Consider the following 24,182-nt stretch of genomic DNA (forward strand, 5'->3'; position numbering starts at 1 on the left):
ACAGATTGAGGTGAAACTACACGAATGACCACCGGTCCATGAGGAACAGAAGGTTCACATTTGTGATGTCATAGGTCACATGGTTTGGCAGCCATATTGGATTTACCCAAAAACCTATAAAAATACACCACTCAAAAGAAGTCCTGGCAAGGGTCTGCAATCTCTGATTGCTCTTGTTTCGTATTGCAGTATATGGCACAGGTATGACATATATTGATGGTTTGGTTTGGTTTGGTTCACAAGTTATCGCGGTATTGAAGATCTGCTGCACATGCAGCCGGATGGACAACCAGGAAACATAATGCCTTCGGCTGCAGAGGCATAAAAAAGTATTTACAACTAGATATACATTCTTATTAATTGGAAAATAAAATCTTGGTGTTTCTTAGACGGTTGTATCTCGATTTTAGCACTTTACAATGCCCCACATATTATGTGGTGGACAAATATAAACACTGACATAAGTATTACAGTGAAGTTGTATGCGATGACATAAGTATTATGGTGAAGTGTACCATCCTCATCAAAACCTGTTCATTCATCCCCTTCCTTGTTGCATCCACTTCTTGTCTCATTGCCCAACTGTCCATACATTGCCTTCTACCCAGTGACACCTCACTCTTCCTTGGACCTATATTTTGTATACATTTTCTTTTTATCATTGGGAGGTGGATGTTAATTTACTTTGTGGAATTGAATGAAAATGAAATTATCACAGAATGAAATTATTCATCGATTTCGTTTGCCAGGGTATGAGTTCTGCTTAGTTTTTTAATTTTTATCAAACGTTGCTAATCTGTCTTGCTTACATTGACCAAACCTACATTACACTTTGATTTGAAAGGTGGTACATCTCCGATTCTGGTTTTGTTAGTCTCGTTTTGTTAGTCTGGTACATAAGACGGGGAAGGGATTTATATATGTCTTATGAATCGTGATGTGATCGCAGAAACTGAAGGCATATGCGGGAGCATATTACGAGATGATACAATCTGCTTGACAGGTAGGTCGAGGGTGCCAAAATGCTGATAATGCTGTGTTTTAAGCAAATGTGTTCTAATATTCCATGTGCATACTATTATATGCCTGGTGTTGGCTTAATGGTTCGGGTGGTGGGCTTGGGATCCGAGAATCCTGTGTGCAAATCCTACTTTGAATTGAATTAATACCAGGTGGGGTTGACTCTGCCTGTCATCCTTCTGAGGTTGGCAAAATGAGTGCCAGCTTGTTGGTATCCTGTGTTGGAGTGGTTACCTGTCCAGAATTGTACCCAATAGCCAAGGAGACTGCTTCGGCAGCCCCAACGCTCTGCACAGAGTATGGTCCCAATGGATGGATGGGATACTATTGTTTTACTCCATGCATATTACAGCTGTGGTGGACATTGTAAAATCTAAAGGGAATTATATTGGCCAAGAAGTTGTTTGGTTGTTTTAATACTCGACCTCATTGTTAAGTTAACATTAGAAGAGGTGGATATTAAATTAGTCATTACTCAATTGCAACTTTAGCCAGAGGTCATCTCTATTAATGCAGTACCATGATGTATTTAACGTCCACACCACAGTTTACACGATGTTACCCACCTCCGCACGCTGTCTCATAAATCCTATATTATCGTCTTCAATATGAAAGCAAATGCCATCGTCCCTATTGTTGTTTTCTCGCCATAATCAGAAAGGCAGGGCCTGCTCTTCCATTTTGTGGACAAACAGACTGGTTGATGACCTCTGTTTATTGTTTGGCTTTCATTTGCTCAATAATCACCAACTCTTTCTCACATCAACCTATCACCAGCCAACACATTGCACACTTTCACTGAATGACCGTCTGTCTTTCATTGACCAAGTTTTATATTCCTCATGCTTTGTCCTTTGTTTGCCTTTTTTGTCTCTGAAATCGTGTGCCTCTGTCCATGGAATTCCACCCTTCCCTTGTGCCCTTCATGGTGACGAGTCATCAGCTGCTCATGTCACTCCACATCCCAAATTGGTGTTTTCGACTGCTATAAACGTTGTGTATCTGTTGATATTATAATTGTGTGTTTCATGCCGTAAAAGTAACTTTGATGAAAATCGTATCAGCTTACTTTGAAAGACAAAACCCATTGTGCTGCTTCTTTATCATATATGGTTGAGACCAAGGAGAGAACAATGTTTCCAGAGAAAGGATAGGTATAGACAAAAAATGGGTGAGAAATAGGAATGTGTGGTTATGATAACGAGAGGTTTGGATTAGGGGGGAAGGTCGGCGGATAGGGAAGGGAGAGTAGAATGCTGGAGCTTTCTCTGGTCCCTGGGTACTCACCCTAAAAGACCACCGTTCTTGGTCACAGCTCAGCAGCCCATGAACTGGCGGTAAATCACGGCTGAGCGGAACGTTTTATTAAAGAAGTGGGAGATTGGATCACAGCCCTCATCTGGGTGGTATTGATTCTTTTCCGAAGTTGACCTTGAGATCTTGGTCGTCTTTAGACCCTTTATGATTCAGGGTGATCTGTCAGAACACGCTGAAGCATCATGCTCTATTCGGAGACATTTGCATCTCAATAAAGTTCAGCCATGTCGGCCACGGGAGATTTAGATCCTTCTAAAGTGGCAACGTTTAATGGATAAGAAGCCAGTTAATGGACGCTGCTCTCTGATGACTTGGCGTACACCGAATGACTGATACTACATCATCGGCTCCAACACACAAGTCAACAAGCGAGACTGATTTTCAATAATACGATTTCACTGCTGTTGCTCTTTCAACCTGAACAATCAAAGCAGGGAATAAATGGGAAAGAAAGGGAATTTTTCCCACATTGAATATAAAGGAATAAGCGCGCCGGTTTGTTATGGTTTTGCCATACAGAATGACACGCGAGGCAAAACGTACAGAGGTTTGAGCTCGAGGTGGTGGGGGGAGGGTAATGAAATAAGGATTTATGGCTATGCTTAGCATGTTGGCATGAATGGAAACCCCACGGTGGAACCATTGCACAATCTGGTGAAATTTGTATTCATAAAACCACACAGGGAAGTATATATTCTGGTTTAAAATTAGGAAGACCTTTTCCGTTTGCCACTTATAGTGCGTCACCCTTTTGAGAGAACAATGGTGAGGCAATGATATATGATGATACGGTATCAAATTTAATGAGGATAAGTTTCAGCCTTTCAGCGACACATACCACTTTAAAAAAAAAATTTTCTTAAAGAAAAAATAAAGAATTTGTGGCATTAAGTGCAAGATACATTAGATGAGTTTTGCTTCACAGTGTGACTAATGTGATGGAGTGGAATTTTGTTGATTTGTTTGCCTTTCTGTTTACTTTCTTCTTTTGCATCATTTTTATCTATCCCTGATCTTATCCTGTCCTTTTGGTATAACTATGGGTATGTAAAAATTACCAATCTGCTTGCTATCGTTTACCAAGCCCTGCCGTTCCTTATCAAACGTTTCATTGGAGTGGTTGATGTGGGTGCTTGGGCCACTTGGAGAGCACTCTACAAGCTGCTTGGGAATGGACCAAACCCTCGGAGTGCCTCCCGTTGCTTCCCTGACAAACTTAATCAATAGACAGCATGTTCTCCTTCACAAACATATTGCATGTGTATTTGTGGGTGTGTCGATGAGCATGTAGAATAAAGTAAAACACACGAAAAAATGATCTGTTATAACACGTAATCATTGTTGTCGTGGCTGTGGTTGGTGTTACCTCCACCATCTTGTTATGTTTTCATCCATGTCTGTTTCTTTGCCTGTGAAGAGGATATCTCAAGAAGTTGCGGACGGATTCGGAGGCAATTTGGTGGACGGGTTGGGAGTGCGACAAGCACTAATTGATTCGATTTTGGTGAGGATCAGAATGCGGATCCAACAATTTTTCAAGTGATTCTTCACCATTGAGGGATAGGGTCAAAAATGATATATAGCACCATATTTAAAAAAAAAAAAGTTGTGGACATGTTGGGTGTGTGACAAGGATGAAATGATTCGATTTTCCTGAAGATCTGGATCCAGATACTATGATGTTTAAGTGATTCTTCACAATTGAGAAGTATGGCCAAAAACGATATGACAGTATATCACGATATTTCATCAAGTTGTGGACGGGTTATGAAAAAAACTTGGTGGATGAGTTGGGCAGGTGACAATAACAAGCCGATTGGATTTTGGGTAAAGTTCGGATTTCTATATGTCCTTGTGTGTGCTCCTCCTACGTACTGGCAAATGGTTCATGTTGCCGTGGAATAATAAATGTTACCGTTGGAAATTGGAACCGCTACATGAAAGCTCGAGGTCCCACTTCTTCTTCATGAATCAAGGAAACACAGGCTTTTAAAACGGGCATCTTTATGATTGAACACACACACACACACACACACACACACACACACACACCATCTGATTTTATTTGGATGTTTTTTTAATTTCACTAGGAACTTGTATCGATGTTATTATCTCTATAAAAGCGAATGAGACGTTTGTTTGTTTGTGACGCAATAAGCTCCCAAGATGCATTGCAACAAAACTTTATAGGAATTTTTTTTAATTTTTTTTTAACGACAACACACCATACTATGGGGTTAGGTGTTAAACAGCCATTTTCTCACAATTCATAACTTACCTGTCATGGAGAAAGGGTGGGAGTCTGTGGTTGGAGGAGTTTGGGGGGATGCGATTGGAGAAATTGGGGGGATGGGGTGGGGTTGGATTCCAAAGGGAGGGGAAGGGGGGGTGAGTGTCCAGGGCAGGTTGGGTGGGAGAATGAAGGGGTGGGATGAGGAAGGGAAGGTTTGAGAGGAGGGACCCACCATTGCCTGGAAACGATGGGTACCTTTTCTTTTACGTGTAATAAATGTACACGCGGAATGTACTTGTTTGGAAGCAACTTGCTCGCAAAAACACTTCACAAGTTCATGTCAGAGCTGTTAAGTGCAGTTTTGATCAACAAGTTCGGCTGCGAGTTTCCCAAAGGTTTCAAAAGGCCAGTTTGTCCATGCAACAAGACATGGTCTGTAGCTTTGCAAGACATGGTGCTACTAGTTAACTAAATATCAATAACAACACGCAGTACTAGCTCTTCCACGAGGCTCGACATTGCATACCAAAAAAAACCACGAGCATACGCTCTCCATGAGCTATCCCATCAGACCAACTGGAGATCAAATCTGGCCGCACTAACACCCAGAGTCAAAATCACAAATATCAAAGTGCATGAAACATGCTGATTACTTTCCAACTCCACTCACCGAATAAAAATTACACAAACAAATTCCTGTCTTATTTTAAAATTAAAAAAAAAATCATTTTCACACTTTATCTTCAAAATAAGTTAGTTGTGTTGGCCTAAAGTCTGGTGTTAGCTCCATGCCTGGTGTTTGATTAACGGTTAAGGTAGCTGACTTGAGATCTTAGGATCTTGGGTTTGAGCACGTGTCGTGCTGTAAAATAACATCAGGTGGGCTGACTCAGCCTATCATCCTTCCGAGGTTGGAGAAATGAGTACCAGCTTTCTGGTAACAGTGGCACTGCATTAGTGGCACAGCCGTGCTTCCAGAAATGATGCAGCCAGCAACTATAGGCCACATAACAACAACAACAACCGAGACCTGCATGGCTCGAATAAACGTTAATACCTAAAACAAACCAGCCTGTTGAAATATATGAAGGATAAAAAAGCCTAAAACGTATCGAACCGGCTCATTGTTCACTTTACAGACTTGAAATATTGCCATTCATGATCCAGGTAGGCAATGAATCAAACATTATGATGTTACTTGCTTCTCACAGGTGTATCTCTATCGAGTATAGAAGATATGGTGCTGTGTGGTGCTTCATTTATGGACTGGCAGATTAGTTCAGGTAGTGATGTGTGCACTCAGTCTTGAGCTGTATAGTCTTGATTCATGTCGGCTGGGTTCGATTTCAGATCCAACTAGAAAACTATCACCATCTATCTGTGGGATATTTACCTCGTGCACGTGAAGCGAAAAGTGGGGTTAAGCAATTGGCTCACTTCTGTATGTGTGTGTGTCTGTCTACAAAGGGCAGTTTATGATTGAGGAACAACTTCATTTCGATTGACGGTTATATTTTGAACACGAATCGGAACATGAATCGGAAAACAAACCTGTAGTTTAGCAGTAGTTTTGCTCTGAATTTGTCCTGATCGCACATGCGCAGACAGGAGTGAGAAAATGTTTTTACTTTGTCTGCCTGTCTGGTGGTCAAGCAAGATTGAAAATCATTCCAAAGAGGAAACTTTCTGTTCTTAAGGATGTTAGAAAGGACACAAACAACAGGCATGAAGAACTAATTTAACGTGTTAAACATGGTGATGTAAAAGACGCTGCATGAATCCGCGTTTATCGAACGTAAACTTCTGAAATATATATTTTGGAGAACAATTTTGGCATTTTCAAAGCTCTTCTGTTTAGCAGGATTTGGACAAAATATTACGGGATTTTACACCACCACCACCACCAATCAAATTTTCCGCTCGTAGACCCTGCCCAAGTCCTTGTTTTTCAAGACGGTGCCGGGTAAGGTGTTTTATATACTCTAGTTAATGCAAGCAAGGGTTGCAGCAACAAGTGTGACCTCCTTGGGAAGGACGTTAAGCTCGATGTCCTGTCTGCCAACATTTGCTTCTGGTTAAAGGTCCCACAAGTACCTTTTGAGTGAAAAACACCATTGTCTTCAGGTACCTGACCAAAATTTCATTCCCGCCCTGCCTACCGCTGGGAACGGCAATGGAAAACCACACAGTGTATCCTTTGCTTTGTGACTGCATGCGCTTCTGCAACACTGATGATCTGGAGAAGGTCACCATGAATGGAATGTGAGGGCTCCTCTACTTGTATCAGTCGAATTCAATAGCCTGAGAGGATGGTTGATTTGAGCATGAGCAATAATCTCCAGTATTTGTAATCTTTTCAAGCAATTGCTTTGGGGATCTTTTTTTGTTTTGTTGGTTTACATCTTACAAAAAACCAAGTTCAGAGGCTGAGAGCATGATGCAGGTCACTTATACCCGCTGAGGAACCTTGCTAACTTTACAATGCGATACCCCATCTCCATAATTTACCGCATTTTCCAAATTGCTGGAGTAATTTGAATGAAAATAAAACACACGGCCAATGAAGAAGTGATGGAGTGATGGAACTCTCGCAATGCATTTTGTGGGGGGGGGGGGGAGGGGGTATTTACCACTCGGATCGTTTACACGTTTAGATTCCTCTTTAGCGATGGCAATCAGGATTAATAAGGGCATGGTAAATTTCATAAAACATGTATATGCTTATTATGTTAAAAGAACAGCTGTAGCTCGAAGCTCCGGTATTAGAGCCAAGAATCCAACAGCCCCTCCAGTGGTTGCTTCCACCCCAGCAGCTGACAGGGGGGAAAAAAAATGTGTATGGGGCCAACCCTCCATGCATGGTGCTCACCCGGGAGTCTTTCCACTCGCAAAGTGGAAATTCAAAATTCAAAATTGAATTTGCACAACCAAAGAGCTCAAGCTTGAGTTGTCCTAAAGAGGCCATTTGTAAATTTCCTTCCTTTCCTTTGGCTTTGTGAGTGAATTTATGAGTTTGCTGTTCTTCTCTGGTTACTTTGGCTGCAGCTGAAAGAAGCGCCGAGAGGTGCCTCATTGTACGGCTGACAACATTGTGACATTAAAAGCCTTTGTGCCACCTCCGCTGCAATCTGCTCAAAAGAAGCAAGGCGATGTATGGGCAAGAAGCCAGCGGGGAAGATTATCACCTGTGTAGTACGGTTATGACCAGGTCGCAAATTGTAAACTTTGCACCCTGTGACAATGACTTGATATCCCTGCAGGTGCAACCGAAAATAACACGCTCGATAGTGTGATGATTACCGAATATTATTCAAGAAAACTAGTTTTCAACTGATGGATCTATGCAATGGTTGGCTGGAAAGAAAAAAAATGTAATTGCACTTTTGATGGCGTGTGAATTGCACTGTGCTCATCTGCAACACATATATATATATATATATATATATATATATATATATATATATATATATATATATATATATATATATATATATATATATATATATATATATCACTTACAGATGAGCATCGTGCTGATATCAAATCATGTTCCACATGGTCCATGCCCAACTGACAGTTCCATTTACTTCCAGAAGAGAAGGTTTATTAAATTAGCTTCTGTATGCAATTGGACTCCCTACTGTCTGATTACCTAATCTAGAGAACCGGCTGTTTGGCAAAGCCGACAAATAGTGACAATGGACCCCAGACCTATCAATGTCACAACATGTTTACAGCAAAGATTTCTGGGGGATGGAAATAGTGGGGTTCAATCTACCATCTCGGTTTTCTTGATGGTGCTTGCAATACTAGGTGACCAGATATTTACTACAACTTACGCGCATCACCTCAACCTTTTAGGATTGGTTGGTGGCAGATAAATTTGGGTATGCTGTAGTTTACTCTTGGATGTTTTCAAAGAGTATTCCATGCAGTATCCAGAAGTCAAGAGGGTGGATATGGAAACCCCAAATTTCCCCCGGAATTCCTTGTGGTTAGCATTTGGTGACGTCAATAATTACCTCTGCCATTGAAGTTGGAAGGTTACATTTTCAACTCTGTCTATCTATTTTGTCTGTCTGTTTGCTTATCTGTGAGCATTATATCTCAAAAGGTTGTGGATGGATTTGGATGAAAGTTTGTTGACAGCTTGGGTGTTTGACAAGGACAAATCCGTTCAATATTTGTGAAGATCTGAATCCAGATCTGGATATGAGAATTTTTGATTTTTTTTTATTATTGATTCTTCATTATTGAGAGATAGGGCCAAAAACAATATTTCGCATGATATTTCAAAAGTTTGTGGACGGTTTATGACAAAACTAGGTGGATGAGTTGATCGGTGACAAGAAAAAACCGATTCGATTTTGGTTCAGGTCTCGATCCAAATCCGGGCCATCAGTGGGATACAAAGTATAAACTGTTCAGCCTGGCGGACGGATGCATTCTTCTGAGTGCTGTTTAGATCAGTACGTGGAGATCGACATCAGTGCTCCAACTGAAATTCTGGCTCACAGTATATAGTAGTGTATTTAAGTGGCCAAATTGGTTTTCTTTGTTTTTTTTGTTTTTTTTGTATACCAAGTCGAGGCTCGTGTTAGAGCAAATACACAGAAAATATAACAAGGCAGGAGACAAGAGGGGTGGGAGAGGGCAACACAAAAATAGTGGGGAACAAAGACAATAGGATGTCTGTGGAAGGGAGAAGGATGCGGCGGGGTACACAGGGTAAACAAAATGGTACTAAATAACTACAGGGACTTTGAGGAAGGAAAACAGGGAATTTGAAGGAGGTGGGTTTGGGGTGGATTAACAGGGGTAGAAAAGATCAAGATTTTGGATGGGGGAAGATATGAGATAGTGGTGAACAGCTGTTTTGAAGACCTGGAGGGAGGAGTGCGATTGAAGAGTGTGCGGGAGTTTGTTCACGAGACAGAAAAAGAAGAGGAATGAAGGAGTGAAGGTGAGCAGTGATTTTTGATTTTGGCAGTTTCGCCAGGAGGGGTTTATTGGTTGAACTTGAGTGCCCTGAGGAAATAGAGGGGGGACAGATCACACAAGATGGGAAGACGGGTATGCCTCAGGGAAACCCGATATGACAAGACCGATGAAAACTAACCAAATAGCACAAATTTTGAAACCAAACCAAACTAGGAACACACAGTAAACATGGAGGCAACAAAATAAACAGTCAAAACGTGACAAACAATGACCAGAAACTTATCTTTGAGAAAGTTGGCAGAGACTCCTGGAGAGAACCAACCGTCGTCTCAAAAACCGGAACCCGAAGTGATTTTCAGAACCGGAAGTGGGTTTGATCTCTGACCCGACTTCAAACTGTCACCTGGGTGCTTTCCAGGCAGGTGTTGCATCAACAAATGCACAATCCTTCAGGGCATGTTAAACCATGTGTCAGGCCTGCTCGCATTTGTTAATAAGTGTTATTAATCCCTGGTGACCTCTCAAAAAGTGTAGGCATGTACATGTGCGTGCAGTGCCTCGGTAGCTAAATTCTGAATTCCTCCTCTAATATACAGAGTTCACCCAGCGGCATGACCGTGCCTGAGTGATGATGCAACCAGCATGTCAACTGTTTGGAACCATTGTACTGCACAACAACATGCATTGGTTAAAAATTTATCTGACTGTCCTGGATCCAAGGTTATCAAGATTTACAACAGTTACCTCATGCTGCTGAAGAGTGATTCAAAAAGTTATCAATCCCACATACAGTCGAAATATGTATGTTAGCCCTAGAAAATTTGAATCTCTCCACACTCGTATCTCATGGACGCACTGAATTAATTCCTTAATTTAATTGAATTGCCTTTCAGCGTTTCGTCAAATTCTCTTGGAAATCCATGAAATAAATATTTTTCATAAAATTCAACCTCTGCATAAGTCTCAGCAATACTTTTGCTCTTACTTTTTAGGTGGAAACATGTGTTAAAACACTGAAACCGCGGTCTCAATTTCTTCTCCAAACAACAGCCCTTGACAACAACAAAGCAAAGCAAAAACAGAAAAAAGATCTTCTTAAAACTAAAGAGTGTATAAAACACCTTACCCAGAGCAGTCTTGAGAAACAAGGATATGGGCGGAGTCTCCGAGCGGCAAATTTGATTGGTTGAGATGATGTAAACTGCAGTAGTAGTTTTGTCGGAATATTGCTAAACGGAAGGGTTTTTTTTTAAGTGCCAAGAAGGCAATTTGTGTTTTACTTTGTTCAAGTACATATATAATTCAAATTTAAATAAAATAAATATTTTACAGGTCGCAGTAAAAAAATATATATTTCAGAAGTTTACCCTCTGTTCATGCAGCATCTTTTACAACACCTTATTTATCACATTACATTAGTTCTTTGTTCCTGTTGCTTGTGTCCCTTATGACATCCTTAAAAACAGTAAGTTTCCTGTTTGGAATGATTTTCAATTTTGTTTCATTGACAGACAGACAGATTAAAAATTATCTCACTCCTCTCTGCACATGAGCAATTGGGACAAATTCAGAGCCAAAGTTCTGCTAAACTACTGGTTTGTTTTCCGATTTGTGTTCAAAATATAACCGTCAATCGAAATGAAGTTGTTCCTCAATCATAAACTGACGTTTGTAGACAGACAGACACACACAGACAAAGTGATATAATTGCTTCACGCCACTTTTTGCTTTGCATGCACAGGGTAAAAAAAGCCAAGGCTACAGATCTCCCCCACAGAGATCACTGGGAAATGGTGATCGATGTGGGATTTAATACGAAAGATGAAATAGTCACGGATGCGGTTAACCCCCAAACTACCACATAATACTGCACATCATCGTTACAGTATAATTGGAAAAAACATATCCATGAATAGTTTGGCTCCTTCCACCTTTTAAAGAAACTCATTTAATAACATTAATCATTTAATAACATTAATCATTTAATAACATGCCATGAACACGTGACAGCAGGGCCAATGTGACAGGTGCATGCAGTCACCGACACGATTTTGCGTGCTAGCTGTGTAAAGAACTCCAGCTGCAGTCAAGTTACTAACTCTCGTTAAAGTTACAAAGTGAACTTCCAAAAACGATGAATAGTGGGTAAATCTACTCCCTTTTCTTCGATTCTCCTGCCTGTAAAACCACATTCTTCACTCTATTCAATCCAACTCACGTCTCCAAGTTTTCAAGTTAGTTGTCCACAATGATCTCAGATGATCCTCCAGTTTTTCCCGTGAATTATTTTTAGCCCGATTAACCCTTCCCTATTTCTCCTTCCTTTCCCCACACCATCATTTAACTTGCACATTGCAATGTGACCTTCACTCTCGTCCTGTTCATTTATCATTTTGCTTGTTCCGTCCACCTGTGGCCCCACTGCCCCCACTGTCGGTCTTCTCCTCTTTGTCAACTCACTCTTACAGGAACCGTGTTCCTGTTTATTATTATTATTATTATTTAAAAAATTATTTTCCATGTTTAATAAGATTTTAGCAAATTCATTTTATCCCACATTTTCAAAATGTGCAAGCGTTATAACTCATCGGTTTGTGTGTCCGCGAAGTAATTTAGCAAGTCGGGAAACGACTTGTATCAGTAAATACCTTGAGAATACATTTCCTTATATTTACAAACTATCCTAGAACTAACAGACAATTTTCGTGCCAAATCCTTCTTGAACATAGTCGGCTGCATGTTTGCAATTTCACGAATATTTCTAAGCACATATTGTCTCGGCTTGAGCAGTTGTACGTATGCATCCCACTCGATGCTGGACACAATCATTGTATTTTCATCAAGAGACAGAAAGACTGTCTTTGCTGAAAGGTGGTTTGCCTCGTACATTTCTCTGGCCAAACTTTAAACAACAGAGGGCAATTTCATTCTGAGCAATACTCCACACTTGATGTACACACCTCTGCCCATTCAGAGTTCCCCCATTTACAGCATGTCAGTGACGTCGTCATTTGCAGAAGCCTTCTTTTACCAACCCCCTTCCCATTTCCTTTCTCTTTTGCTCCGACGAAACGTGAGGCCCAGAATGTGAGCTTGTTTTAAATATATATATATATATATATTTTTTTTCATGGCCTGTCATTTACTCTTTCAGGTAAATCCTACTTGTTTTGACTTTTCTTGCCACCCATGCAGATCTCTAATTTTTTTTGCTGAAATTAGTGATTACATTCTTCCAATCCCAGGACTAACTGGAAAGCATCTCAAAATCCAAAGCCCATCTTCATTTGTTTTCTAGGTGAGCTAAACTTGATAAAAACATCAGCTAAAAAAAAAAAAGGAAAAAAAGTTAAATTTATTAATTAGTGTTCTCAATATTCTCATAGTTAAGATTTGTTGAAACGTTGATGACAAAAGCTCAAGTGGTTAAAAAAAAGAAAAAGTTATGGCCTGGACAGACACTGAAGCTAAAATGGTAAATAAATAAAGAAACATGGAAGCGATTAAAAAAAAAAAAAAGCTTGGCAGTCTCGTGCTGATGCAGACTCACATGGGCACACTCTTGATGATGTCAAGGTCAGGATGGACTCGCATTGTCATGTTGCGTCACTCACCGGTTTCCCCATTTGCATCTGCCGATGGCAAATGCAAGACCTTAACATTGATGGCAAGGAGAGGGAGAGGGAAAATAAGATGCTGTCGAGGGAAGATCAGTGACCTTGGCAAATTGGAAAAGCTCGAAAGAAGACAAAGGAGCAGACCGCTATGAGGTGCACGTGGCTTGAAAGCCTGCACGATAGGCGCAAAGCACTACGACGGTTAAACAGATCGTGTGAGGCCCGGAACGGCAAGGAGGACTCCATGCCAGATGCGACCAAGGCTGAAAAACTCTATCGGGAGCGGATGCGACAGTGGACGAGAATTGAGCAAGGATTTACAGACTAAGGAGCGGAGCATTTTGGTTCCACAGATGGTTGTGCCTTGGATGCATTGTATGGAGCTGCAGGTGGTTGTGCTGTGAGGCTGGCGAGGAATGTTGAAGTGCTTATGAGCCGGGCACAGAGAAGGGAGGTAAGCCCGAAGCGGTATGATACCTGAGGAAAATTAACAATTCCAAATACCATGGGGGAATTGGCAGGACGGCTGGAGTCCCAAATACTAGGAGTAGCCACATGGTGTGTCCTGGAAATTTCTGGTCACGTGGACCATGGGTACCATTTTGTTTCCATCGATTGTTCATTGAAAGAGCAAATGATAGTCGATAGCTCATCATCCTTTTCAAAATTACAGGATTCTGTGAATTTCGATGCACTAATCAATCAGAGAAGGGTTTCTAAATGTATAGATTCCCTGCAGATGCCAGAAGGAAATAAATTTGGGAAAACAAAGTTCGTCGTCTAAGATGGAAACCGACTTTGGGGTTGTTTCTGTGCTGGGTAAGTTGAAATCCCGTATATGTACATTTATACATACGTGGTGCTGTAATCACATTATAGGTGCCAGTTTGGTATAACTTGTAAAATGACATAAACCATCATGAAAGCATCCAAAGATAATTTATGACATGTCAAGATCATCCTGGCAAAATTGCTTAAAAGTAAATATGTCACATGTGTGTCTGCAATGTAAGTTTGTTTATTTATTTATTAAAATTGGTCTAAGTGTTGTAGTCTCAGTTAATATTGGTTAACAACATGTCATGGTCCATGACATTAATTCCAAAATAATTCAAGATCCATTTGCCTTTGGCCTCATCTGATAGCAAAACAGTATATTGTATTGAAAAAGGTACTGGAATCAGAAGAGTGGGAGAACACGTAAAATAGACATAAAATGTCATAGCTCCCGTTGTTTTCGGAATTTTGCTCCTCAGAGTTAAAGGGCTACCCCGTATTTATGTACAACTAAAACGGCTACCAGTCTACCAGTCAGCCATCTTTGATCAGATCGCAAAATATAGTGGTCACGTGTATGCCATCATGTACTGTGCTTTTGCCAGTTTGAACAACATCGGTAAATGCATGTCCGAGAGATGGTTGAGGAAGTGCTCAACATCGGGGTTTTTTTTACAACTAATATGGCCGCTAGTCGGCCATCTCGGATCTGATCTCAAAACAAAATGATGTGCGTATGTAAGCCATCATTCGTTATCTGTGTGCCTACTTTGAACAACATCGGTAAATGCGTGTCTGAGGAATGGCTGAGGACATGTTCAACAATGGGGATTTTACAACTAAAATTGCCATAATACAGCCATCTTTGATCGCATTGCGAAACAAAATGATGTACATATGTATACTATCATGCTTCTTTGTGCCAAGTACGAGTAAAATTGGTCCATACATGTCCGAGATATGGTTGCCGATGCACGAATGCACGGACACAAAAATTGAGACCAAATCCATTTAAGCACCAATTTAGGAGTAAGTCCAATGGGAGCTAAAAAGGGAGAAAATGAGAAGAGATGCGAGATGACAGATTTAATTGAAATAGAAAAAAATGAAGGGTTACGTGCATATGCATGTTCTCAGCACATGTGAAGGATTACATGCATCTTCTCAAGCTCTCTTTTTTTTTTTTCATCCGCAATCGTTATCCTTTTGAATCCCCGACTCCCTTGATGGTGTCCGCATCTACAAAGGATTTCGTGCCCCCATTTCTGTATTTCACTTTCCTTTTTCCAACTCTTTTAAATTTCTGTATTCTGTCGCTACCCACGTGTTTCTTCTACTCGCACGTATTGCATACCTCAAATTAGGCACTCACCAGTGTGGATCTTTGTTCGCGCATTGCACTTCATTTTGCCACAGTACCTGTGATATGTTTACATGTTAATTCAATCATGTATAATTGTATGCTTATTCTGACACATTGGAAGAGCGAAAGTAAAGTATTAAGTAATATAATCTTGCTTTTGTGTGCAGAGAAAGACAGCTTGACGAGAAAATGGAAACATTACTTTTCAAGCACAATGGGAACAGATTTTGGTGTGCTGCGCTCTATGGAAACAAAATGGCTTCAAATTGAAAGTTTGTTGCTACTCCGAGTACATTAGGGACTCCAAAGATTACGAGAGGTGGGAAGATGGTGGATGGTGGAAGTGATAGGACGGCGAGAGGAGAAATGTGTGTTCAAAAAGAAATGTGTATCTGGATCCGGTTCTTCACCAAAATCGAATCATTTCGTCCTTGACACACGTACCCAACCTGTCCACCAGGTTTCGTCCGAATCTGTCCATAACGTTTAGAGATATCGGGGTAAAGATCGTTTTTGGCCCTATCTCTCAACGGTGGATAATCACTTTAAAATTCTAGTATCTGGATCTTCACCAAAATCTAATCAATCCATCCTTTTCATATACCAAACTTGTCTACCAAGTTTCGTCCGAATCTGTTGATATCTTCATGAGATATCCTGTGAATTTTCATTTTTGGCCCTATCTCTCATTTGTGAAGAATCACTTTAAAAATTCTTTGATCTCAATCTTCACCAAAGTCTTTTAAATTTGTCCTTGACAAATGCAGCGGTTCATAAGAGGAAACAGAAGTCCAAAGCTAATAATGATAATCCAAAAAAGATAATAATAATAATATAAAACTATGATGAAGTCAACAAAGGGAGAAAACAAAACCAGATGTTTGAAAACAACCTGAAAAGATATACCGCGAACTCGGGAAACAAAAGCAAGCTGTAGCAAGTTCCCCCGAGAAGAATAGACTTGAAAGTTTTTTTTTTAAGAAATGCATGAAGACCCAAAATGACATAATAAGGAGGTGGAATCAATTCAAAACTTGGAAAAGAAAAAAGAACACTTAAAGGAAATGCACCGAGTTACACTTGATGTTGATGAAGGAGGAATTTAAAAAACAACTTGCAAAATTTCCAGACATTAAAAAGCTCAGGCCTGGGTGACATTCTGAATTTCTGGCTAAAGCAACAAGATACTCTTGAGCATTCACAATCACAATGCTTGAGCATTCAACGAACTTATCCAAGAGGAGGACGTAATTAATGAATGGCTCATAGAAGGTAACGCATTCCTCATCTCAAAATCTGAAGAGACCCAACTACCTCACAAGTATAGACGAGCAACTTGTCCACCATCAACATAAATCTTCTGATGGTAATCATCACAGAAATGATGTACCACCACCGAACACAACAAGGATGCCTCAAGGCAGAATATAAGGGATGTAAAAGGGGATGATCTGGAACAATAGATGACCTGCGACCAAACAAGGCCACACTCGAAAACTGTAAAACCAGAAAAACCAAATTGTCCACAGCCTGGACAGACTACAAAGAAGCTTTTGATGGTGTCCCACATTTATGAAGGATAACATGCATGCAGTTGTGCAAGATCAATCCCCAAATAACCAAACTATTTGAGAAGGCAATGGAGTTATGGAACACCACATTGATATAATGCAGCACTCAGAAGGAAAGATCGGAATACCAGGAGTGAAGATACGGCGTGGGATATTTCAGGGTGACAGCATTCCATACCTCCTGTTTTGACTGGTCCTGGACATACTAATCAACCTTATAATACAACCATAGAAAAATAAACTGTCCACAATCAGAAATCAATCAACTAGCTATCAAAACAAGGACACTCACCATCCACAAAATGTTCTACAAAAATCGATGTATCCCGCTACCTGCCGAGATGAGAAGCAGGTCGCGGCTTGATTGAACCCAACCAAGAGCACACACAGAATGACAACTGTAGGATTGGCTGAGTAAGTGAAGAGTTCAACAGACTACCAAATCCAATTTGTATGCAAACACGAAGACAGCAAGCCAAATAAGGTATCCCTAACCCAACGAGAAAAAAATTTCAACGACACGTGTAAATGGAAGATGTCACACGTGAAACCGAAACAGAAAGAGGAACACAGCCCCAACAATTGCAAAAAAGACAAAATAAGAATACAAAGCGAAATTGCAAAGATATACTGACAACTGGAAGAACAACAAAAGAACATGGAGGTATTAAAAAAGAAGAGTTTGACAGACTGGGCATAGACAAAGAAGGCTCATTGTAATGGTTATGAAGTGGTCAGCTCGAACTGGGATGGAGAATGAATCATAATAAATGGCTAAGATCAAGGATACTATACCAATGGCTTTAAAAATATGGCAGGACTGAGTCAATAAGACAAGTGTAGATGTTGTAAAGTAGAAACAGAAAGGATGAGCCACCTCATATCAGTACGTAAAAAGCTCATGTCAGAACAGCTGTACACACAAAGGCAAAACAAAGTACGTGAAAGTAATCCACCAGCACATCGGCAAAAACTTCAATATCCAATATGCTAGTCCAAGAAAACTCATGGAAACATGAACCAAAAGCAATCATTGAAAACAAGAAAGCAACACTCACGAACAACCTGATGATGCCATCAAGCATGAACATAGAAAACAAAGCATTGCAACCGGATATAGTACTGAGGTACAAAAAAGAAAAATGGCATTGCTAATTTATGTGTCAGTACCAAATGATTTTGGTCTAAATGCAGATATCAAGAATAGAAGGGCACTCATGAGAGCTCATACCTCTGCCACGTAATGCCTGATCCACGAGAACATATCGGGCACAATACATTTTTGAAATATCATGCTATATATCATTTTTGGCCCTATCTCTCAATGGTGAAGAATCACTTTGAAAATTAAATAATTCTTATATCCACATCCGGATTCGGATCTTCACCAAATAGAATAAATTCATCGTGGTCATACACCCAAACTGTCCACCGAGTTTCATCCGAATCTGTCCACAACTTTTTGAGATATCCTGCGCACAGGCAGACAGAGAGGGGTGAAAACATAACCTCCACCTTCAGTGGCGGAGGTAAAAATGACCAAATACCAAGACCTCAAAAATGACGCGAAAAGATCCTGGACTCTGAAGAGTGCCGAAATTTGACTCGTGATCATTGGAGCAAGGGGAATGGTGACGAAGGACCTTCCGGAGATGTTAAAAAAAATTATCCCTGGGAATATTATTACAAACGAGCTGCAGGTGTAGGCTGTCCAGGGCTTGGTGACGATTCTTACTGAGAATCGTGACCTCTTAGCAAAACAAAGGTGGATACTTCAAGACTTGAGAAGACTCTGTTCCACCTTCTGAAACCTGCATATGGAGATAGCAACCAACACATGCACAACACACACACACACACACACACACACACACACACACACACACACACACACACACACACACACACACACACACACACACACACACACACACACACACGCACAACTGTAGAGCTACCCTCAATTTCTTTAATTTGTAGTTGGTGTCCTTTTTATATAAGAAGAGCATACTTGAAAGAAAAACGCATTCGTCCAAACGACACGCCTCTCGTAGCTCAATTCTGAGTTGTCACACCTGAACTCTTCTTTCTGATGGGGAGTAGGATACAATTACAAATTGTCATTCTGGTGCTTGCAGGTAGAGTGTTGCATCAATCGAGACCTCCATCCTTTGATAGGGGAGATTAACCTGCCTATTCTCTCTGCTAGCACATGCCAGTGAATGCCAATTGTTCCATGATATCTTTTCAAAGGACCATGTGGTTCTCTGTTTGGTAGGTGCAGGATCACATGAATTCTTCACTGGCAAAGTCAAGAAAGTATTCACTTCTGAGTAAGGTGTTTTCTCATTTGTCATTTTGATGGGAAGCAAGAAGGCAAAATGTAAAGTCTCATTGAAATTAAGCTCAGTTGAGGCGGTCATGTCATACTGGGTCTGTATAAAATGAGGAGCAGGCAAGGAATGCTTCAATACTTATCAACGTGTCACAGTCAACGTGTGGCCCTTAATGGAGTTCTCTCATCCGCTCTTCCTGTCCAGGCTGGAGTTGCTCAAGGCGGCGTTCTGGGCCCTGTGCTTTTTCTGTTTTTCATCAATGATCTCTCCGACTCTGGAAAATCTTCTTTATGTCTTTGCTGATGACTCCACCCTCTGCCGTACCATCTGTCATCCCTCTGATCGGCAGGAAGCAGCTTCTTCACTCTCTGCAGATTTGGGTAAAATCACAAACTGGTCCAACATGTGGTACATATCTTTCAATCCTGACAAATCTCACACTCGCTATGTCTCTCTGAAAAGACTGTCTGGAACCCCCCCCCCTCCCATCTACTTTTTCAACAATCCTCTTGAAGAAGTCCTTTCATTAAAACTTTTGGGCCTCACTATCTGCCACGATCTTTCCTGGGAAAGCCACATCTCCAAGCTGGTCTCCAAAGCCAGTCACGGACTGGGCATCCTCCGTCATCCAAAGTCCTTACTCGGCCCACCTGAGCTCCTGACCACGTACAAAGCTTTTGTCCGCAGCCTGATGGAGTACTGCTCTCCCCTCTGGGCTGGTGCTCCCGCTTCTCACCTCGCTCAACTTCACGCTGTGGAAACCAATCTCTGACCGTAGGCAGGTCAGTGTTCTTTCTGTCTTCTACCGTCCCCTCTCTAGCCTCGCCCCCTGCTCTGTCTGCTATCTCTTCCGCCCATATTTCTGCAGGGCGCTCAAGGTCCGCCAGCAACCCCCTTCTGGTAAAATTACAAAAATTAAAAATCACTGCTCACCTTCATTCTTTCATTCTTTCATTCCTCCCCCCCCCCCCACCTTTAGAACATACTCCCACACTCTCTTCAATCCCACTCTTTCCTCCAGGTCTTCAAATCAGCTGTTCACCACCCTCTCTTGTCTTTCCCCATCCAAAACCATGATCTTTTCTACCCCCATAAATCCACCCCAAACTCACCTCCTTCAAATTCCCCGTTTTCTTTCCTGAAACTCCCTGTGGTGTCCATGTTGCTTACCTCATGTGCCCCAACCCATCCCTCTCCCTTCCACAGATCTCCTCATGTCTCTGTTCCCCACTGTTTTGTGCTTCCCTCTCCTGCTCCCCTTGTTATATGTTCTGTATGTTATCCGCAGGCCTTTATATGAGCCTCGACATTGTATATAAAAAAATATACATCAGCAATTCGTCACAACATCCTGCATTGTTGTCGTTTTTACCCGATTATATATGCCTTTTTTTATTTTATACACCTTGATCCAAGTCTATTCTGGAAAGGATCGGGACTCGTACATCATGTTATCCACACGTTCTCAAAGATTTCCCTGTGTGCTTGTCAAACCTGTAGTAGACATTTGTCATAACTTCAAACTTTCTAACTCGTAGATGACATCGGTAGCTGCGGGCACTGTCTGTGAAGTATGCAAAGCAGTCGATACAGTGTTTTGTTATAATCCAATCCAATGTATCATCTTCTTTAGTATCAGCAGTCTCGGGGCAGTGTTACAACTCCAAAAAAAAAAAATCCACGACGACCACCTGACATTCTCCAAATTTTCCAAGCTTATGTAGATCATCATTTCAGATCCCTTCTTAACTCGATAATCTGCATGAAATTATCAAGAAATCTAGGCGTCTTGGTAAATGCGTCTCAAATTCAGTGGCAACGCCGGTCTAATGGCAAGGATTGTGCTGGGAGTCTCCCCACTGGGTTGGGATTTGAACCTGGTGTTCAAATTGCCTTTTGTTCAAAATTGGAACCTGGTGTTCAAATTCAGAATTGCCTTTTTTCGCACTTCAACCCAACCTTTCCATGAGCGTTGATCTTGTATATAAATAAAAGATATATATTTCACCAGCGACTCCTTTGTAAGGGGCTGGAAAGATAGCCTCGCAATACGAACACTCGCCGCTAAGCGGTCCAGCTTAGGTTTGAATTTCGGCTCGGCTATAAACCGTCATCCTGGTGTTTCACAGGCAGGGTCATTCATCAATCTTCGTCCCATCCCTGGGATTAACGTTAAACTGGCATTCCGTCTGCAAGCATTAGTCGGTGGACGTTAAACATCCCACGGTGTCCTTCGCAAAGACTAGGCAAGCTATCACCGGCACCATGAACAAATTCCAAATTCCTGTCCTAACTGATTTGTCTGACGTCAGGCCTGGCCAGCCAGTTCGTGAAAGACTTGGGCCACGCTTCCATCTGCCAACCTCACAAGAACGTGGGAATAATTCTTCCCGTTAAAGAATAAGAATGAGCGACACTTTATAAATTGCAACCACATTCGTTGGAAATAAATTATTATACATTCAGAACGAATTTTCTTTTCTGTGTACATTTCTCAACAAAGTTGCTTGGTTGTTGAGTGATCATTCACAGTTGTCTCACAATGCCATAACTTTATGCATTCCCATATACATTGTATTAGGTGCTTTCCGCAGGTTCCTGGAAAACTGTTTGGAACGACACCTGCGTTTTATGGTGGAGCTTTGCAGGCTTGCGAACTGTTCCTTCTTTGAAATCGATAACCGAATGGAAAAGGCTGCTATTCCATCATTGAATGGACTGATAGATTGATCGGTCTCCTTTTGACTCTATCTAAATATTCAACACCCAACGCATTAATATTCTCCCCTTGAATACCTTGCTTAAAATGATCCTTCCAAATAATTAATTGGATAGGAGATTGTTGAATATATAATATACACAAATGATCAAAAGGTGTTGTACATGAGTTGATCAGTACAAGGGGCTTAACCTGGAAATTGGGTGGAAGAATAAAATGAGGGTGATTAAATTACATTTCGATAAAGAGACAGTTTCATCAATGTCAGGCATTGACTTTGTATGTCAGGCCACATAGGCATTGGTGAGCACTCGTATCATAGATGAATAATCCCAACGATTTGTAACCTTATTACTTTCAACGCTACATTAAAGAGAGCAGCATAAAGTGTTTACATATGTTCGAAATTAAATCAAGGTCAAATTATAACATTTTCATTGCTTCCATTGCATGTTTCCAATTAAATTACTGATTCTGCTAAAGTCTTTTAGAAAATTCATCATGACCATGGTAATTTGGTCATGGGCGAGTGACGATGCTTCTTGTAATTGTAAAATAACTGCAAATTCTTTTTTTGAGATTCGAGATTCGATCATACCATTCATGCTTGATTGACCCCCCCAGAAATTATTTTTGATTGAATAAGGGGCAATGCCATCATATCCTGATAGATGTTGTTTCATATTTAGGGCATCGCTGGATTCTTTAACGAAGGAAACTTTTGTGCGCACATATTGATGAAAAGAACCAGTATTAGACGGCTATTCGCAAATGTTTGAAGAGGTTGCTCAAAGCATTTGGTTTAAACTGGATGACCAATGCTTTCCACGTTCGGAATTTGAACAAGTTCAGGAAAAGGCAACTATGGCCATCAACCCTGCTCTGGTTTCCGGTTGGCGGAAGAGTTGAGCATGAATTTTGAAGTCGTTCAGGAGGGTGGAAATAACGCACATACTCTACGTGCAATTTTTTTAAAATCCACCATCTCACTGACTTCAAGTTCTAAGTTCCTTCAAGGTCAGGCGCCATCTTCTCTGCTCTGAGAGCCTGTCTTCTAAAGCTGAGGATACTGTTCTGGAATTATCATGTTTAACAGTTTTTGTTAATTGTTGGAGTTACTTAAATGACATAATGTATTGTGTGCTTTTACGCTGGGTTTGTGTTCCCTTGTCTAGATTGTGTGCTCTTGTAGGCCTCGATACCCTGCGCACGGAAAGCAAGAACCGAGGTGAAGCAATTGGTTCACTTCTGTCTGTCTGTCAATCTACAAACAACAGTTTATGATCGAGGAACAACTTAATTTCTATTGAATGTTATATTTTGAACACAAATCGGAACATGAATCGGAAAGCGAAACAGTACTTTGGCTCTGAATTCGACCCGATTATGCATGCGCAGAGAGGAGTGAGTTTTCTATTCTACTCTGAATGTTAGGCAGTCAAACAAATTTGAAAATCATTCCAAAGAGGAAGCTTACTGTTTTTAAGGAATGAATAAATGACACAAACAACAGGCACAAATAACTAATGTAACATGTCAAACAAGAAAAAGATCAATGTGAGATTGCACACCCTCGCCAGAATTTGTTTTGTGAGATGTTTGTGTAGTTTTTTGTGGTGTATTTTGCGTGGTGTTTCTGTACTGGTGTTACGTAATTAATAAGAGACATAATTAGAACTGCCACTTATAACTGCTGGCAGTGATGACCGAGTACCAAGACGTCCCACTTCAATTGGACACCTGACCCTGACCCATGACATTTATTACTATTCAATTGAATTTAGAATGGGATTAAAATTAATTCAAATCAAATGGAACACCAAATAGGTACAGTCCTGCAGTGGAGTAATCAGAAGGATCCCAAACAAGCAAAAAGAAAAGATGAAGTCATCAGGAGGAGCCTGGATAGGATTCACATTTGGGCTGCTACTCCTATACCCTCAAACCCATCCAGGCACAGCCAAGCGAGCCTCATTCAAAAAAATAATAATAATAAAATAAAAAACATAAAAAAGAACCTAGATCAAAAAAAATCAAATGATTCTGTCTGTCAGGCCATGTGTCCAATTAAGTTGAAATTTATAACATCACTACTATATCATAATTGTGAAACTTCATTTTGATTGATGAAGCGGTTCCAGAGAAAACATTATTTAATATTTTTCTTCAATCTAATATGGCTGCCAAACCATGTGACCTATCAATTATTCCTGAACACACTTGTACACCCAAGGGTTGGGGAACATTTTTGTGAAGTTTCCTCTCGATCTATCCAGCCGTTCTGGAGA

General features: G+C 40.7%; 2 long non-coding RNA genes across 2 annotated transcripts in view; one reads left to right on the top strand and one right to left on the bottom strand.

Annotated features, from left to right (window-relative positions):
- The window catches only part of LOC147032223 (uncharacterized), a 100,877-nt gene extending 96,530 nt beyond the window's left edge, over window positions 1–4,347 (bottom strand). The window contains exon 1 of the long non-coding RNA XR_015055088.1: window positions 2,308–4,347. This is a non-coding gene — a long non-coding RNA (uncharacterized LOC147032223). The remainder of the gene's footprint in view (window positions 1–2,307) is intronic.
- LOC147032225 (uncharacterized) overlaps window positions 98–24,182 on the top strand; it is a 54,357-nt gene continuing 30,272 nt past the window's right edge. The window contains exons 1-2 of the long non-coding RNA XR_015055086.1: window positions 98–201; window positions 950–1,003. This is a non-coding gene — a long non-coding RNA (uncharacterized LOC147032225). The remainder of the gene's footprint in view (window positions 202–949; window positions 1,004–24,182) is intronic.

The sequence above is a fragment of the Eptatretus burgeri genome, chromosome 2 (genome assembly GCF_056783735.1).
Source record: "Eptatretus burgeri isolate ZD-2024b chromosome 2, Ebu_testis_v1, whole genome shotgun sequence".
In the NCBI taxonomy this organism is placed as follows: Eukaryota; Metazoa; Chordata; class Myxini; order Myxiniformes; family Myxinidae; genus Eptatretus; species Eptatretus burgeri.